Source organism: Porites lutea, chromosome 10 (assembly GCF_958299795.1).
Source record: "Porites lutea chromosome 10, jaPorLute2.1, whole genome shotgun sequence".
Classification (NCBI taxonomy): domain Eukaryota; kingdom Metazoa; phylum Cnidaria; class Anthozoa; order Scleractinia; family Poritidae; genus Porites; species Porites lutea.
Window position 1 is genome coordinate 8,882,413 of NC_133210.1, and position 6,818 is coordinate 8,889,230.

General features: G+C 44.1%; 1 pseudogene; it reads right to left on the minus strand.

Moving 5' to 3' along the window:
* Positions 1-1,336: 1,336 nt before the first annotated feature.
* On the minus strand, positions 1,337-2,279 carry LOC140949856 (uncharacterized; annotated as a pseudogene).
* Between the last annotated feature and the right edge of the window lie 4,539 nt (positions 2,280-6,818).

Sequence of the window (6,818 nt, forward strand, 5' to 3'; positions counted from 1 at the left end):
AATGTGTGTTTGTTTTGTTTATATATCCAAGTTTTAGCGCTAAATAAGAAGACATAAACTAAACAGAAATAAAAACTTTTCAACTCCACTTTCCGTATGTGTTTTGTTTATATATCTGATTTTTAGCGCTAAATAAGATATAGGAAGCCGTTTCTCGCGTTGCTAGGTGATCCCTTTTCTTATTCCTATTTTCCTTTTAATAGACGGTCCGAAAACTTGGTTCAAGTTACTTCACGGGCAAGCCAAGGTAAAGGACGGACCATTAGAAAAGTGAAGGGGGGGGGGGGGGGGTGGGGTGGGGAAAAAACCCCCAAAAAAATTCATGCAAGGGAAAATGCCAAGAAAAAAAATTCATGCAAAGAATAAGGTAAAGAAAAAAAATTCATGCAGAAGGAAGGTCCAATTGTGACTTTTTCAGAAAGTCTGAGTTTCAGAAATCAACAATATTACCAGGTACAATATGAATAAACAAAAATCACTTTCGTCTTATTGAAAGGAGACAATTAGAGCCTTGTTTTTGTTTTAAATTGCAGCTAGTGTACCTACAACATCCACTGTATACTGTATTATAATAAAAATAATAGAACAAAATTTGCAATAAATAAATATTAGAATTTGGTGGCTTTGTAAATATTCTATAAAATTATTTGTGCCCACAATAAAAATTAGAGGATGGGTCTCACCGCCTTGAATAAGAATTCTATAATACAGTTAGTGGCTAGTTTCTGTGAGTATCAAGAGTTGTGCTTGAAACATAGTGCTGTGTAAATATATAGTATGAAGTAGTTTTGTGTTTTGGCCTTTTAATGAAACTACAGGATCTTTTCACTGGATTGGATCTCTTTTTATTTAATGTACATGAACCTATCATAACCAAGTGATAAGTGTTTTCTTGGCTCAAAAGCACAATTTGTATCAATTGACCAAAGTAAACGTTCAACATATTAAAGGCAGCTATGCCCTCAGTCCTTCTTCAATAAGTCATTAAATGACTTAATTAAACAATTACATTTTAATGTCACTGTTCCGCTTGTAAGATACGCATGCAAACGTCACGCAAGTAAATGACGCACGCAGGCTAAGTAAACAACAACTTCATGATGGCGTAATAAGGGGGGGACACAGCCCCTGCGGCAGGTTATAGCGACTTCGGATTATGCGCACAAAATAACACAAGCCTTACTTATCGCCCCACTACCGTGGGGTAGGACAAGAGTCTTGGCAGAGCCTTTCTTATCTCCCTAGCGCCGCACGGGCTGGATAGGACAAGATTAAGGCAAAGGAATAGCTCAAAAGATGGCAAGATACAAGCAATGCCAAAAGCTTGGGGGAAGTCGCAAAGCAGACTTAACCGCCACAGATGCATGCAATGCATCCCCTCAAGCAACAGCAAAACACTAAATAAAGTTCCCTGACACGCGAGCCATTTTGGGAACAGCAGAAAGCAAGACTGTTTCGGGAGTGCGAATATACAGTTGATAACAGTCCGAGGACCAACGACCTAAAACTTTTATTAACCAGTCTGGTAAGCCCGCAGCGGCCGCAGCAGACGCGGCGCCTATACGAAAACTGCGACCTTTTAGACTCTAGTATGGGAGTCCCGCACAACGAACAGAATCCTGAAGTAAATACGTAACAGAGGACCGAGTGAGAAGCCGACCCGACTGAAAGTAAAAAAGGGGCCCAGGCCGAGGCTGGGCAAGCATAATATACCGTTGCATGGCGGAAACGGGGCACAATAGAGAAGAGCACCGAGCTACCACGAGAGATTGCCCCTGTCGAAAACTGTCAGTTTTAGACGATTTAAGTTTGAGAAGCACGTGCTCCAGGTGAGCCAGACTTGGTGAGAAACCACGCAATCAGTGGTGAGGTTAAACTGGGAACTAAAATAACGTGCCCCCAGGTACGTAAACTCGCTACAACGAAGAAAGGCAAAAAAGGCTAGGGTAAATGCCGCCCAGATCATAGAAAAATCCCGAACATCCAACCAACTCTCAAGGACAGGACGGATAGCTAACAGGACCCGGGGGGTTAACCGGTTCACGACTTGTACGAGAACAACTCCGGTAACAAAGAATGCCCCTTAAAATCTTTTTTAAAAGCAGCCTGCCCTGTAAGGGGTCATTGTAACCTTAAACTATATTTAGATTCCTGACGGCTGCTAAGTATATTTTGATTGTGTAATGTTAGACTTTGCGAGCTAAATAAGACGCAAAATAGATAGGTGTCTCCTCCGAGGCAGGTAAAATATCACCTGTTGGACATGTAAGTCTGTTCATAAGGCAAAATGAGATAAAACGCTTTTCTCCGGATGAATAGCTGCGTTTGGTGTTCCATGATAAGGCCCAGTTAGCATACCTTAGAACTTCATCGTTTAGAGGGTCATGAACGAAGGAGGGATGAAACAAGGGGTCCGGTCGATCCCTGAAGCGTTTGACCTGGAAACGTGAGAGGGCGTCCACAATTCCGTTATCTACCCCCGGAACGTGGCGGGCCCGTACCAACAGGTTGTGTTTCATGGAAATGAGAACCAAAAAACGGACCAGGTCCATCACCCGGGGAGCATTTGAGTGACCGGAGTTGATAATAGCGACGACGCTTTCATTGTCGCAGCAAAATTGAAGGCGTTTACCCGCAAAATGGGGGTACCAGAGAGCGCAAGCGATAACAATAGGGAAATGTTCTTGCCATTCAATGCTAATCCCTGTCTTCTTGTTGATAAGGAGGTGAGGCAGCCAGTGCCCTTGGAATCATTTCCCATTAGAATACCCCCCGAACCCAAAGGTGCTAGCTGCATCTGTTTACAATTCAAGGTCAGGGGAGGAGGTAACAAAGGAATCAAGGAAGAAGGAGCGTCCGTTCCATTCGGTGAGAAAAACTTTCCACAAAGTAATATCCCGTTGGAATTGCTTGTTTAAGCGGATATGTTGAAAACGGCTGGGAACACCCCTGGTGAGATTGATCATGCGCTGGAGAAAGGTTCGCCCGGGGACCACTACTTTACAGGGAAATTGCAAGGTGCCGATAAGGGACGGGAGGTCCACTAGACGGGCTGAGAGCACATAGAACAATGGGGCTTAGCGGTACCAGTAAAGGTCACCGTCCAAAGTTCGATATCTATCCTATCCCATGCGATGGTAAGATGGCGAGCTGCGCGGCGTCTAAAGTGCTCATCGTATGTGTACCACGCAAGGCCCTTGAACTTAGTTACTGCGCGGCTAATGATCTGCTGATACTTTATGAGCTCCACCGCCAGGTTGGGGTAGGCCGTGACGATTACCAGCATGTAAGCCATAAACGCGTCCAACCACTTTTGAAAAGAGTCTACAACTGGTTTCTTGCGTTTAACAACAGTAAGCGGGGAAGCCCAAGGAGCCTGGGGGCGAGTCTCGTAACGCAATTGTAGGGCGGGAGTCTGGGTCTGGTACAGTGTTTCTGGCAAAAGCAAAGAGAAATCTACATACTCACCGCGGAGTATTTTATCTTTGAGTGCTTTGTCCAAGGGACGATTGAGGCCGTTCGGAGACACCACAGAAGGAACACGAGGACTTGGAGTGCTGGAAAACGCGGGAGCAGGCGGGATAACGTCGTTGTGTGGGAGCAATTGAAACGCTGCTTGAGAAGTCCACGAAACAGTGTCCTGGATCGCCGCTAGTTGAGCCGGGGTAAAACCAGCATCACTCAACTCCATGGGTTCCATTGGTTCTGCGTTTAAATCGACCAAAAGATCGCTTGTGGCGGACTCCTCCTCCTCTGGGAAGTGGTCCAAGACTTGATCTCGATCTTAAGTTTCGGAAGCCAAGTTGGACGTGGCGGATTGACGATTGAGACTCCGTGCGGCCTGTTTGTAGCGCTTCGACGAGGTTGATGACCTCTTGGCCACTCGACCATCAGCCCGTTTGGTTCGCGTGGGTGCAGAGAGCTGGCGGGTTCCATTCGCTGAACGGAGCCTTTCGACCAGGCGAGCGTCGTTTTCCGTGACAGGATGAAGCCGGAGTACTTCGCTAGAAAGCTTTGAAAGGTCGGTACTTGGACGCGATGTCGCGGGCTTGGAACGTGGACGAGCCATAACAAAACTACTGTAAATGATTGCTTTAGTGCAAGCTAACCAAATAAGGAGTGGCATTGGCAAAGCTTTATAGTCAGACAGTGTCTCAAAATACGGCCAATAGGCACAGTTGTACTTTTAACTATCTCAACTCATCATGACTAAGGTCCGGCCATGAATAGAACTGAATAGGGCTTTGAAAACAGGGACTAATCTTTGCGAAGCTAAGAAAATATACGATGACAAACATGCGACAACTTAGTGAGGTTCTAGCCATGAAAAGCTTTTGTTTTCTGCTTCAAGAATAGAGTGCTTTCATTTAATGAATCGGACTTTCAAGACGTAACCGAGCCTAAGACGAGGCAGGCTTTCTCTGCCTACCCCCCTGGGGCTTCATGCTCCATTAACTGCATTTACCCGCTGGTAAATGTCTCATATAAAGTAATTTTTAATTATGTTATGCCAATTTCTAGCATGTTTTTGAAAATGTACTGTGTGCATATGTCCTTTCGTTTCTTCAAAGGCAAACCATTCAATCCTACTGTGCTGTGATGCGCACAAACACCAGAAGGACATTTCAGGGAGGTGCAAAATGTATCCCACCATTCCTTTTAATGTCAGTGGACATCTTCGCCCATCAGGGCATTTTGACAGAATGCAGCCAGCTACCAGACTACGTGGAACTCTCACACGAAAGATGAATCTTACATTTATTTCATTTTGTTTAGTGAAATGTAGCCTAAGTTCATTTAAGTTATTTCAGAGCACCATAAAAGTTTAAAAACTTTTAACAATCATTTTAATATTTCACTTTTACTAAACAGGTACCTTCTTTTTGGATTGACAGTTTGGAGTGGAGGGCACTACAGAGGGGCTGTTTTAGTGAGTGGAGTATGGCATCATTATGATGGGCTGTGGGAGAGGAATTATAGAGGTCAGGGACTGAAAAAATGCACAGGGAAGCCGTCCACTCCAAGTGGCTTCCTCCTCTCTCACTGTGTGTACATTTTCGAAAAGATTTTGCATTAAAGTGGCCTGTATCCTTTGATCTGTTGTGAGTGTAGAATAATTTATAAAGCACAAAAACAGATAATGAATCAAGACTTCACTGTTCCAAAAAAAAAAGATTCCCGCACAAGCAGTGAGCGAAAAGAAAAATCCATGCAAGCAGGTGAAAATTCCCCACCTCCCATCACTTTTCTATTGGTCCGTCCCTAAGCCTATTGTGCTTATTGAGTAGAGGGACGCTCATTAGTAGCGGAGCTCTCGTGCGCGCAAAGCGAAGCACCATGGGTAACAAAATTTGGTAAACTATCCATCCTAGAAAATTTGGTCATGACGTAGCGTACGCCCACCCGTACACACACTTCATGTAAGCCGATGTCAAATGTCACAACAGATCTTGCACAACTTGACTAGCCTTTCAGTTATATAAGCCATTCGTATGAGTACGATTACATTGACAGCTGTCAAAATCAGACATCTGCTGACAATTATCACATGACCATCTCGCGGGCTCGGATGAAAGACCAGTCGTTTCGCCCCTACATTTAAGCTGATATAATATGTCGCACTTACCAATTCAACATAAAAACGAAACTACGCCGGGCAGGGCTGTCAGTCGGCTGACAGTCGTTTAAAGTTATATTGGCAAGCCAAATTGAGGTCAATTGACAGCTGTCAAAACGGGACATGTGCAGACCACTATCAGAAAACTAATAACGTGGGCTCGGGAAAAAGATCTGGCATTTTCCACTACCAGCCGGACGGATATGTCTTACTGTCACCCTCGTAGTCTGTTAATTCGAATATTCGCCATTTTAATGAAGGTTACTTGACAGCTGTCAAACCAGAGTATACGCTGACCATCACCTGACTATATCGCGGGCTCATTTTTCTATCCATTGAGGTCACGTAGTTTTTGAAGTTTTCCGCTGATATTTTATTTGATCACGGGCTAAATTCGAAGCCCCTTAGCTTAGAAAATCTATCCATCCTAGAAAATTCGGCAATCACGTGACCTTACACCGACCTCCCGACCTTCCGTCCGTCCGCACCACAGGCATACCAATGTTTCATCTCACACTTTCTAGCTAGTTTGGGAGCCTGCAACCTGATATTGTACATCCATGTTTTGATCTATTGACAGCTGTCAAAATAGTGTTTCGCCTCACCGTATCGTGGGCTCAGGTATCGACCCACTGAGTTCTAGTGTTTTTTGAAGTTATCCGCTGAGAAGTTGCTACTTTTGAAATGATCGCAGGCTCAAGTTCAATTTTTTTTAATGCATATGAAGTAAGTCTTGTTTATGAGACGCACTTTTAAAATTTTGATTTCGAACTGACCTCGGACGCGAAAATTCAACCGGCTTTTACATACCAGGAAGGCAATGATTGTGACTTTTCTCACTGTCACGCGTTGATCACGCTCCACTCCAATTTTTATATTCTGATTGGTCAAAATTTGACAGGTGAGTTCATGCGGAAAAATTATGCAGCGTCTGGAAACTTGCTTACTGATAGCTGAAGCTGACAGAGTTTTGTGCCATCTTGTGATGTTTAAAACTGTCTTTTTCTACTTGATGTACAAAATGAAATACAGCTGCTATCAAGATTGTTCTGTAATTCAAGACATCGTTTTCAAAAATGAGCTTACTCACTTGCCCTTGCTTGAGGCGAAAGAGGATTGAAAGGTCTCAAGCGATTCTGGAACACTTGCTGACCTTCCGAAGCACCATCTCGACCGGTTAGCCTGAGCAATTATTGTGATT